This window comes from Syngnathus scovelli, chromosome 3, assembly GCF_024217435.2.
Source record: "Syngnathus scovelli strain Florida chromosome 3, RoL_Ssco_1.2, whole genome shotgun sequence".
NCBI classification, from domain to species: Eukaryota; Metazoa; Chordata; class Actinopteri; order Syngnathiformes; family Syngnathidae; genus Syngnathus; species Syngnathus scovelli.
The window spans coordinates 17,268,602-17,281,348 of record NC_090849.1 but is presented as its reverse complement, the minus strand read 5'-3'; the positions used below and the strand labels follow the sequence as shown (position 1 = coordinate 17,281,348).

At 41.9% G+C, this 12,747-nt stretch overlaps 2 long non-coding RNA genes and 1 pseudogene across 2 annotated transcripts; 1 reads left to right on the top strand and 2 right to left on the bottom strand.

Moving 5' to 3' along the window:
• Window positions 1-106: 106 nt before the first annotated feature.
• On the bottom strand, window positions 107-1,855 carry LOC125994515 (uncharacterized). Its single transcript, XR_011086632.1, has 5 exons — window positions 1,749-1,855; window positions 1,540-1,634; window positions 1,356-1,452; window positions 938-1,194; window positions 107-862 (listed from the first exon to the last, which is right to left on the bottom strand). It is a non-coding gene; the product is annotated as an uncharacterized lncRNA (long non-coding RNA).
• A 1,360-nt stretch (window positions 1,856-3,215) lies between these two features.
• LOC125994516 (poly(A) RNA polymerase GLD2-like) lies at window positions 3,216-7,388 on the top strand (annotated as a pseudogene).
• Window positions 7,389-7,849: 461 nt separating this feature from the next.
• Window positions 7,850-9,315, bottom strand: LOC125994511 (uncharacterized). The gene is made up of 5 exons (XR_011086559.1): window positions 9,133-9,315; window positions 8,923-9,017; window positions 8,733-8,829; window positions 8,316-8,572; window positions 7,850-8,240 (listed from the first exon to the last, which is right to left on the bottom strand). It is a non-coding gene; the product is annotated as an uncharacterized lncRNA (long non-coding RNA).
• Window positions 9,316-12,747: the final 3,432 nt, after the last annotated feature.

Below are 12,747 nucleotides of genomic sequence, written 5' to 3'. Positions count from 1 at the left end.
ATCAAACGCACAACGTAGATCAATACTTTACTTGTTTATTTTACTGACTACTAACTTTCTGATTAGGATTTCCGTGCTTGGTCATAACAAATGTATTGCTCAGGGATCATGGCTTGATAATGCGTTTATTCTTCATGAATATTCACATTTTCTTTTTGGTTTTCATGCAAAATAGTCATTCATTTTTATTTCTGATAGTTCTTTTTCAGTCATTTTTTTCATTTGTCATTAGTGCTTTGTGGTGATGCAAATCTATAAATAAGATTTTTTTTAAATTATTAATTTTTACACTACAGTACATAATCTCAACGATAATAGGGTTCATAGAAACACAATTAAGGCAAATCTTGATTGCAAGTCATTCTATAGTATTTGTCTAATCTTACAAGATAGCAAGAACATTTCAATTTTAGTATATACTATAGTATATGAATTCCATCGAAAACATAAGAGAGCAAGAGCTTCAAACAATTACAAAAACTTGGGTTTACATACTACATGCTTGGATTAGATTTTCATCCATTAGGACTACTATATGAATTCCATCCTAAAGATAAGCGAGCATAATTAGCTAGCAGTTAGCTGTGCAGTTAGGAATTTCAAAATGCAGGAATTATTATAATAATTATAATAACAAGAATTAAATCTATATTTAAAAATCTAATGGCAAGTCCATAGAGTTGGCTTTTTGTGGTCTTTCTCTAGGCCTCTGCATTTGCTGGTTTGGGTTTGGATGAACATCTCCCGGAGTTAAAGCATTGAGTGACTGTTGATGTCGTTTGGCGGAATGTAGGCTGCTGGGGAGCACAACTATTGGCACTCTGAGGTAAGCGGGGTTTGAGCCAGTCATATCCACACAGACCTGTAGAACATTTTTCACAATTTACTACAATGACATTGACAAAAGTGTATTCCGACATTATCTGGTCTGGTTTACCTTCAACTCGTAGTGAAGTTCAATGGATGAACCCATGGAGATGGTGGGAGGGCTCCCTCTCGGGATGGTGATCACATTGAGCATCGTCTTTCTGCTGTAGGCGCGAACACGCTTGGCAACTTTCTCAGCGATAGGACACACGGCAGTTATCCTTTTACCCGGCGAAATCCGACTTTGCTTCCGTTGCAATATGTACTTGAGCATCAACGAGCAAGTCGACCGGTTGATGGCATCAACAATGACTTGGATGCCTTCGCCTGCAGGATGAGAAAATTATTTGGCTAAGAATAGAGAATGGGGCGTGGTCGTCACTGAAGAGGGAAAACATGTGGTGGTTGCAGTTGAACAAACTTGACTCACCAGCCTCACGGTTACACCACTGTGTACAAGTTCATACTGTTTACATGCGTGTATGTACCTGGTTTGAAGGCCTTCTTTTCGGTGTAAATAACAATTGTTACTGTTCCAGAGCCAAGGCGTTTGACAAATGTCTTCATCCAAGCATGCCGAGGTTCCTGAAACAAACAAATTCTTCTTTGAAACCACTTTTCTCCTACATGGACACTTTTGTGATTGTCTTTTGTATAAAAGTAAAAAATCACCATAACTGGAGCCACATCTATGTCACTGTCTGGATGGAATGACAATCCATTTTCAACAATTCCTTCCATATTTATTGGGTGTTTAATGTTCAAACCTATAAAAAAAAAAATCTCCTTATTAGTCATGCATGTAAGTGTGCCCTAAAAAATCACAAGTAGGAACAATGTTAGAAAACTTTCAAATCTTAGAATAGATGGAAATGTATTACCTTTTTGGCAAAATATCTTCGTTGGTCATCTCAAAGATCTCCTTACTATTTTCTCTCAAAAATGCACCGTTGAGTGTGTTTCCACTTGTGGGGCAAAAGCACAAGGAACGACGGCGAAAGCGCGTCAAGCCAACAGTGAACGATTCGTTCATAAGGAACGAATCCTTTCAGTGCACGAGAGTGAACGAATCACTTCCTAAAGTGATTCGTTCATTTTTCCGTTCATATAACTTCAACCAGTAAGTGTCGGTAATGCCCATTGAATCTGGTGCCACCTCGCCGTAAAACAAAACGAAGAAGAAAATGACGTACCTTCCCGTTCACGAACGAGTCATGAATTGCAATTCCCGTTCACCAACGAACGAATCTGTGAGTGAACGAATCACTCACTTCATTTCCAGTTCACCGCGATAACGGATCGAGGGAACGAATCCTGGCTTTCCCGTTCGCGAACGAGTCAATGAGTGAACTGCCTTCCGGTGCATCAACGGATCAATCAGTGAATATGTTGCGTCTCCTGGCGTGAATTATGTAAGCCAGAATGTAGATTTACGATTGACTTATAGTAGGTTTTAAATAACGTGTACGTATATATATGCCTAAATATTGTTGTCCAATATATCGACTGCAGTTTCACATTAGATTGCTGGTTTGAGATGCACTTTTATTATTATTATTATTATTATTATTATTATTATTATTATTAACATTTATGTTATAACTTGTCTGGTGTTTTATTCCTTGTTTTTATATTCGCCAATCAAAACATAAAAATCTGACCTTTGATTAACTGCTTTATATGACAATATGTGTATGTGTTTTACGTTGTTATATTAGTTGGTGTCTCCAAAATTAACAAATGTCGGCATAACGTTTTTTTTCCAACCTTTTATTCAAACACAAACATATTCGATATAATAACACCATCAACTACAAGCCAACAAATACCAAATTAAAACATCAATGTCGGCATAAAGTGTGTCGGCTGGCAATGGCATGGCGGCAATGTTGTCTGTCACTCACTCGTGAATCTTCGCGAACGACCAATCAGCAGCGCCAGCGAGCGTTCGATGGAGGCGGGACTTTACGAGTCAGTGACGTAATTTCCCGTTCACGAACGAGTCAGTGACGCAACGTCCCGTTCACGACCGGGTGAGAGACTGTTGCCAACGGGATCAGTATGTAGGTGTTGTAGTATAGAATAAAATGTGTTAATTACCCGAGCCAATTATTATTATATATAATAATTAGGGGGGGGGGGGTGTAGTTATATTGTTTGACGTATATGAGTTGTTTCCACTGGGGGGAATTCATTGAACGATTCGTTTGAACGAATCTTTTGAGTGAACTGATTCTAGAGTTTAAGTTCATCTAAAAGAACTGGAATGCACATCACTACAGGAAGGTTTTCTCCGGTGCAATCGTAAAAGTAACGCCTTAAAAAAGAAAATAAGGACGTCACTGCAACGCGAGCTCAAGCGATCAGGAAGTGGCTCACAGTGATAAATGGTAGGTTTTGTACGTGTAATCTTTAATTAAATTGTTAAAAACAAAAAACGACTCACTTCTGGGATTTCTCGCCAAGGTTCTTGTCTAAATAGTCGATCGATTGGGTTGAAGCCCTAGCTGGTGGTAGTAAGCAGCTAGCTTGCTGCAGCACGAGTTACTAATTTGAAAGCGACGCGCATGTTCAATTTTCATAATCCCCGTACTTGTAACCTCTTAGTTATCATAATAGTTACTGTACTATTTTCATGTCCTGCTTCTTTACCTCCTGTTTCATGTATCTTCGATAGCAGTGGCTTCGCGAGACATGTTCCCACGTGATTCGCCATCGAGGAGGCGACCAGCCTACAGCCCACGGCCCGATTGCATGGATCCCCACTTTTATGAGCACAGAGCAGTTGACAAGTCAGTCTGACTGAGTGCTTTATTGTGGGCTATTTGTCACAGTAATGGTATCCAACAAAAGTTAGGGGTAATCATCTTTTGGGTGAAGTTTCGGATTCCCTAAAATGCCAAGTGTGTACTTGCACGAGCAGGCTACTATATTAGAGTTGCATGGCAAAAAAACAACCTTGGCGTTGGTTATTTTGACATGTATTATGTGTAAAACGGCAAGAAAATGTTATATTGATATAAATTAAAGTTAAATTCACCTGAGAAGGTTCAAATGCATTTTAGGTTAATCCAGAAATTTCACTTGAAAGCCAAACAGATGTAATGTTTTTGTGAGATTTGATTAGTGCTTTGCAAAACTATTCATTCCCTTCAAACGTTTCAAAAAAAATTTACCTTACCATCACACACCTAAATGTATTTTGTTGAAAAATAATGTGTTAGACCAACACAAAGATGGTTATGTAACTGAATTGGAACGCAAATAATTTCCAGTTTTAAACATTTAAAATCTGAAATGTGTGGTGTGCATTTGTGTATAGTCCTCTGTAATTTGATATCTTAATCTACAATTCTGTGCTAAATGTGACTTTTTAATAAATAATTAGTAATAGTATGTGTCTCAATAGCTATGATGGCCCACCACATGACAGCTTGCCTCCTGATGATTGGAGGCCTTGCCCATTGCCTCCCTTTACACCTTCTCAAACTAGGAGTGACTGGCGCAAGTATGTCACTTATCTAACTTTTTCTCAATGTTAATTGTGAACATCCAGGCTTTAAAATCTTGCATCCTTTTACAGGAGAAAACACGAGGACGATGACTTCCCGCTTGTGAAGCGCCGACGTGGCGACGACTCATCCCTACCCCCTTCAGGAAATCCTCACATTTGGCACGATCGGCCCTGTTTTAGATCTGACCATGCATTGCCGGGCTCCTCAAGATCATCCTCAGATTTTGATCACCCTCATTCCCATGTGCGCTGTAACGCTCCCACAACCCCGTGTGGCTCCATGAACCTGAACGTCCATGACGACGACAAGGTACCCAAAAATAACGCTGTTTATCACTCGGACTATGTTTTCATGTTGTCTGCCTCTTTTTGTGTCCTCAGCTAAGCTTTCAGGTGGCCAATCTGTTTGAGATATGCCAGCAGCAGCCTTCGGATTTATGTCGGAAAGAGACGTGCAGAAGTTTGCTGCAACGAGACATGCGTGTCTCCACAAGTATGTATTAATTACTCTTGCACCGTGTTGTCTTTGCATTGTCACTTCTTTGTTTTTTCTCACAGTGGGGCAGCTTTATTTGACAAGATCCACCATGAGCGGATTAGCCTGCCGGAGCAGCGATGCCGATTTGTGTTACGTCCTCCATGAAAATGTAAAACTATTTCCTCTACCCTTTGGCGTTTGTGCCATGGCATTTTTTCTCTCCTAATCACATTTCTTTTTGTTTCAGAAAAAAACAGATCCAATTACAGTGCTCTCTGCCCTCCAAAGGATTATGAGGTCAATGAGTGAGTACACTTTTTTTTTTTTTAATCATTAACATTATTATTGATATTATTGTATAATAATAATAACCATCCTATTATTATATATATTATTTATATTATATGTATTATAACCATCCTACTCATTTAATGCCATTTAAATTCTGATTAAATAATCATCCTTCAGTTCAAAGGGTGTTACCAATTACAATAATACAATTTAACATTTGGGAAAAATTTGTTTCATGGTCAAACAAAACCATCGCAACACAAGTACTCCTGTGTTGTGATCTTTTACAACAAGTTCCCACACCACAAGGTGGTGCTATTTCCTCAGTGAGAAAATGTTTCAGTCGAGGACTCATTCAAATTCTCTGCTTTATTTTCTCGCTAGATTTAGTAGAGCGGCTACATCTGATCAGAGCCAAGGTGCCCATCCTCAGGTTCCAAGAGAGAGGCAGGTAAGGTAGGAGCAACACTTGTTAGTGACTTTGGGTTTTACATTGTGTTCCAATCTAAGATTGAACTGTGTTGTTCTCACTTAAGCAATCTGACTTTTGACCTGAACGTGAACAACATAGTGGGCATCCGAAACACGTTCCTTCTGAAGAGTTATGCTTACGGTAAATTGTTTTCCCAATTTAGAAGTCACTCCCAGTAGTTTGCGGAAGGTTAAATGTATGTGCGTGCCTCTCTATGTTCAGTTGAGCCCAGGATACGACCACTCATCCTTGTTGTCAAGAAGTGGGCACAGCATCGTCAAATCAATGATGCCAGTTAAGGAACGTTAAGCAGCTACACGTTGGCGCTGATGGTGCTGCACTACCTTCAGAGTCAGTACACACACATACGCACACAATCGACCCATTTAAATCCTCGCTCCTGGCTAAATTATGATTTCTCATTTTAGCCCTTCAAACACCAGTGCTTCATTCACTGCAGATGGATTTTCCAGTAAGTTTCCCCACTTTTTGGTAACTCAGGTATAGGTTGACTGTTCAGTTGCATCTAAAATATGAATCTGTACAATATGCTTCTGAAGGAATTCAAATTGATCACCTTTAGAGAATGATTTCTTTAGAGGCATCGTATAGAAAGTTGGGTCTCTGGAGAGATTGTATCTTCTGCCATCTAGTGGAAGAGCATGTTATTGTTCTGTGTTATGAGCGATACGATATATGAGATTTGTCAATAGCTTGTGTCTTGATGTTTAGGAGTGTTTTGATCCCTCTTTGGAGATTGACATGATCCCCAAGGGAGCCGAACACATCCCCCGCTTCAATTCACAAAACCAATCGTCTCTGGGAATGCTGCTTCTGGGCTTTCTCAGATATTATGCGACCGAATTCAGGTGTTCAACATAACACATGGTCCAGACTTGAGCGTCATACGCTTCTGTTTTGCTTTCCCCCCCACCTGTTGTGTGTTCCAGTCCCCTTGCCAACTGCCTCTCTTTCTCGCTCTTCCTCTGTCGTCCTTTAGTAATATGGCGCATTGTAGAGGTCCCCGAGCACCCAAACACATTCCATCCCTATATGTTGATGTTTTTTTGTGTGTGTTTTATTCTAAGACACCCCCCCCCCCCCCCCCCCCCCCCCCCCCAAATCATAACAAGGCCTCGACATTAGACTGGGCAGCTGATGAGCCATTCAAATTTAGGATATTGCTTCTAATTGCAAGTTAACGTTGAATCTTTTCTGTAATGCAGCTGGAAGAATACCGTGATTTCTGTCCGAGTTAGCAAAGCGCTGCCCTGGCACAACCATCCAAAGTGGAAAGACACTCCTATGTGTAGAAGGTAAACATGTTGGCAATGATGCAACTACAATGCATTTAAGAAAATAATCTATGGGAGGTAGTAATTAAGGCAAGAGGAGTGGGCAGACTGTAAAGAATACCATTGTATTTCTGAAATGCTAATTTTGGAATTGACCTATTTGCCTTACAATAACAAAAACAAGACAATAAGGAACTTTCAAAACGACTTTTTCCAGTCATGCATCAAGGAGAGTTTTAAAAACGATACATATGTAAATGTATCATACAGGTTTGATTAGGTTTCCACATCTGGTTGCGAGTGATGATGCACCGTCCGCCTTCCACCCACGGAGCAGCGTGTCACTATCGAACTTCCGACGTCACCGCACCGTCCTCCGCAGTGACGTCACTGGCTTCTCAAGAGACTCGTTTCTTTTTGAGGCATTGTTGACCAAGTTTCTTGGGAAGTAAAGCTGCATCAAACGCACAACATAGATCAATACTTTACGTGTTTATTTTACTGACTACTAACTTTCTGATTAGGATTTCCGTGATTGGTCATAACAAATGTATTGCTCAGGGATCAGGGCTTGATAATGCGTTTATTCTTCATGAATATTCACATTTTCTTTTTGGTTTTCATGCAAAATAGTCATTCATTTTTATTTCTGATAGTTCTTTTTCAGTAATTTCTTTCATTTGTCATTAGTGCTTTGTGGTGGTGCAAATCTATAAATAAGATTTTTTTAAATTATTAATTTTTACACTACAGTACATAATCTCAACGATAATAGGGTTCATAGAAACACAATTAAGGCAAATCTTGATCGCAAGTCATTCTATAGTATTTGTCTAATCTTACAAGATAGCAAGAACATTTCAATTTTAGTATATACATACTATAGTATATGAATTCCATCGAAAACATAAGAGAGCAAGAGCTTCAAACAATTACAAAAACTTGGGTTTACATACTACATGCTTGGATTAGATTTTCATCCATTAGGACTACTATATGAATTCCATCCTAAAGATAAGCGAGCATAATTAGCTAGCAGTTAGCTGTGCAGTTAGGAATTTCAAAATGCAGGAATTATTATAATAATTATAATAACAAGAATTAAATCTATATTTAAAAATCTAATGGCAAGTCCATAGAGTTGGCTTTTCGTGGTCTTTCTCTAGGCCTCTGCATTTGCTGGTTTGGGTTTGGATGAACATCTCCCGGAGTTAAAGCATTGAGTGACTGTTGATGTCGTTTGGCGGAATGTAGGCTGCTGGGGAGCACAACTATTGGCACTCTGAGGTAAGCGGAGTTTGAGCCAGTCATATCCACACAGACCTGTAGAACATTTTTCACAATTTACTACAATGACATTGACAAAAGTGTATTCCGACATTATCTGGTCTGGTTTACCTTCAACTCGTAGTGAAGTTCAATGGATGAACCCATGGAGATGGTGGGAGGGCTCCCTCTCGGGATGGTGATCACATTGAGCATCGTCTTTCTGCTGTAGGCGCGAACACGCTTGGCAACTTTCTCAGCGATAGGACACACGGCAGTTATCCTTTTACCCGGCGAAATCCGACTTTGCTTCCGTTGCAATATGTACTTGAGCATCAACGAGCAAGTCGACCGGTTGATGGCGTCAACAATGACTTGGATGCCTTCGCCTGCAGGATGAGAAAATGATTTGCTTAAGAGTAGAGAATGGGGTATGGTGTCATTGAAGAACGAAAATATGCTGTGGTGAGCGTTGAGGGCTTTGAGACACAGACACCACAGTGTACAAGTTCACACTGTCTACATGCGTGTATAAATACTGCGCATCACCTGGTTTGTAGGCCTTCTTTTCGGTGTAAATAACAATTGTTACTGTTCCAGAGCCAAGGCGTTTGACAAATGTCTTCATCCAAGCATGCCGAGGTTCCTGAAACAAACAAATTCTTCTTTGAAACCACTTTTCTCCTACATGGACACTTTTGTGATTGTCATTTGTATAAAAGTAAAAAAAAAAAATCACCATAACTGGAGCCACATCTATGTCACCGTCTGGATGGAATGACAATCCATTTTCAACAATTCCTTCCATATTCATTGGGTGTTTAATGTTCAAACCTATAAAAAAAAAAAATCTCCTTATTAGTCATGCGTGTAAGTGTGCCCTAAAAAATCACAAGTAGTAACAATGTTAGAAAACTTTCAAATCTTAAAATAGATGAAAATGCATTACCTTTTTTGCTAAATATCTTCGTTGGTCATCTCAAAGGTCTCCTTACTATTTTCTCTTAAAACTGCACCGTTGAGTGTGTTTCCACTTGTGAGGCAAAAGCACAATGTGTCCATTCAGACCTGGAGCAGAACCTCTTAAACATCCTGAAGGTTATTTTCTGTGTCCCGTCAGTCACAGGCAACGTCGTCCGTCCCGTGTCTGTGTTTGTATGTCTCGTGTTTGTCGTTAAGATTACGTCTGCGCGGAAGGTGTGTAAGGGAGTGTACAGTTATCATCTTCCTTGTGGGGCAAACACGTTCTCTCCGTGTGTGTGTGTGTGTGTGTGTGTGTGTGTGTGTGTGTGTGTGTGTGTGTGTGTGTGTGTGCGCGCGTGTGTGTGTGTGTGTTTGCGTGCGTGAGGTGCCAATGACTGAAAACATCTTTCTCACAATCTGGCTGTCGTTCAGTTGTCTTATACTTGTCTTTGCTTTGTTTTCTTGTTTTTACTTGCCATGTAGCACTTTGAGATTCCTCCGAATGTAAAGTGTGTTACAAATATAATTTATCATTATTATTAATTATTATTATTAAATGTTTTGAAAAAAAAAGTTCCTTGTGGGGGGAAAAGTGCAAGTTGAACAGAATAGAAAAAATAAGTACCATGCCATTACCTACAGATTATATTTGGAATTTAAAACTACAAACCATCTCCATTATTTTTATCCTGAAGAATAATGTGTTCCAAAAAGAAATATTTCTCCTCATCTTGGTGGAGCGCTTTGGTCTGTCCATCTGGATTGCACCATTTGACCTCAGCCTTTCCTTTCGCAGTGACCGTCAAAGACTGCACTTTGGTCTCCTTGCTGGCCACCACAGTCACTCCTCTAGCGAGAACATCGCCAGAAGAGAAAGTTCATCTTTCATTCACCTGATCATATTCCACAAAGAAAAGCTCGATAGACATGATAAGGTCACATTTGTCATAGCTTTGGATGCAGCATTCAGTCAAGCAGCATACCTCGATAAAAACTGTACAGTATCTCTGTGTCAAGTGGTCATGTGATCAAGCCTGGAGGTGTCACCTTCATAAAGGTAACCCTCGCTGGAGCCTTAGTTCGGCTAATTGCACTGAAATACAACATTGAAAAAAAAGTCCAGCAACGAGAGTTTGAAGAGTAACAATTGATTTATTTCACACACATTATGTAGCTGTATGTACAATTTCTTTACAATGGCCTCAACAACATATGTATTGGGGTCACTGTCAATGAGTTGTGAGAGAGTGGGTGAGTGCTTAAACAATTGACATGTATTGGTAACATCATTTGTTAAAAAAGTGTAACATTTTTTAAAAAACATTAAAAATGTAATAAAAAGTGTAAAAATTCAGTTTAGAAAATTTACGTACATACGTATATATGTATATACGCACACAAAAATACAAATATATATACATATAATATTCAGCTTGTATTGCTCGTATTTACATTTAATGAAATCACTTAGCAATTACCACATATGAGAAATTTTGAAAGCGTTTAAATACTACTACACTACGACTACTACGACACTATTTATTGTTTATCCATTAATTGTTGACGCACCGTCCTCCGCAGTGACATCACCGGCTTCTCAAGAGACTCGTTTCTTTTTGAGGCATTGTTGACCAAGTTTCTTGGGAAAAAAAGCTGCATCGAACACACAATTAGAAACACCTGCACAATGTAGATCAATACTTTGCTTGTTTACGTGTTTATTTTTCTGACTACTTTTATATTTATTTCTCTCACTACTTTATATTGTTACTCCCACCTTCACTTTGTTAAAATAGTACTGTCACTTAAGTAACAATACTTTTACCATCCATCCATCCATCTTCTTCCGCTTATCCGGGGTCGGGTCGCGGGGGCAGCAGCTTTAGGAGGGACTCCCAGACTTCCCTCTCCCCAGCCACTTCATCCAGCTCATCCCGGGGGATCCCAAGGCGTTCCCAGGCCAGCTGAGAGACATAGTCTCTCCAGCGCGTCCTGGGTCGTCCCCGGGGTCTCCTACCGGTGGGACATGCCCGGAACACCTCCCCAGGGAGGCGTCCAGGAGGCATCCTGATAAGATGCCCGAGCCACCTCATCTGGCTCCTCTCAACGTGGAGGAGTAGCGACTCTACTCCGAGTCTCTCCCGGATGACCGAGCTTCTCACCCTATCTCTAAGGGAGAGCCCGGACATCCTGCGGAGAAAACTCATTTCGGCCGCTTGTATCCGAGATCTCGTTCTTTCGGTCACGACCCATAGCTCGTGACCATAGGTGAGGGTAGGAGCGTAAATCGACCGGTAAATTGAGAGCTTTGCCTTTTGGCTCAGCTCTCTCTTCACCACAACGGACCGGTACAGGGTCCGCATTACTGCCGACGCTGCACCGATCCGCCTGTCGATCTCACGCTCCATCCTCCCCTCACTCGTGAACAAGACTCCAAGATACTTGAACTCCTCCACTTGGGGCAGGATCTCATCCCCGATCCGGAGAGGGCATTCCACCCTTTTCCGATCGAGGACCATGGACTCGGATTTGGAGGTGCTGACCCTCATCCCGACCGCTTCACACTCGGCTGCGAACCGTTCCAGCGAGAGCTGGAGATCACGGCCTGAAGAAGCCAACAGCACCACGTCATCTGCAAAATGCAGAGACGCGATGCTGAGGTCCCCAAACCGGACCCCCTCAATGCCTCGGCTGCGCCTAGAAATTCTGTCCATAAAAATTATGAACAGAATCGGTGACAAAGGGCAGCCTTGGCGGAGTCCAACCCTCACTGGGAACGAATCCGACTTACTGCCGGAAATGTGGACCAGACTCTGGCATCGGTGATACAGGGACCGAACCGCCCTTATCAGTTGGCTCGGCACCCCGTACTCCCGAAGCACCCTCCACAGAACCTCCCGAGGGACACGGTCGAACGCCTTCTCCAAGTCCACAAAACACATGTGGACTGGTTGGGCGAACTCCCATGCACCCTCGAGGATCCTGCCGAGGGTGTAGAGCTGGTCCACTGTTCCACGGCCAGGACGAAAGCCACACTGCTCCTCCTGAATCCGAGGTTCGACCTCCCGACGGACCCTCCTCTCCAGCACCTCTGAATAGACCTTACCAGGGAGGCTGAGGAGTGTGATTCCCCTGTAATTGGAACACACCCTCCGGTCCCCCTTCTTAAAGAGGGGAACCACCACCCCAGTCTGCCAATCCAGAGGCACTGTCCCCGATGTCCACGCAACGTTGTAGAGGCGTGTCAGCCATGACAGCCCCACAACATCCAGAGCCTTTAAGAACTCTGGGCGGATCTCATCCACCCCCGGGGCCTTGCCACCGAGGAGTTTTTTAACTACCTCAGTGACTTCGACCCCAGAGATTGGAGAATCCGCCTCAGAGTCTCCAGGCCCTGCTTCCTCAATGGAAGGCGTGTAGGTGGAATTGAGGAGGTCTTCGAAGTATTCTCCCCACCAACTCACGACGTCCCGAGTCGAGGTCAGCAGCACGCCATCCCCACTGTAAACAGTGTTGACGTTGCACTGCTTCCCCCTCCTGAGACGCCGGATGGTGGACCAGAATTTCCTCGAAGCCGTCCGAAAGTCATTCTCCATGGCCT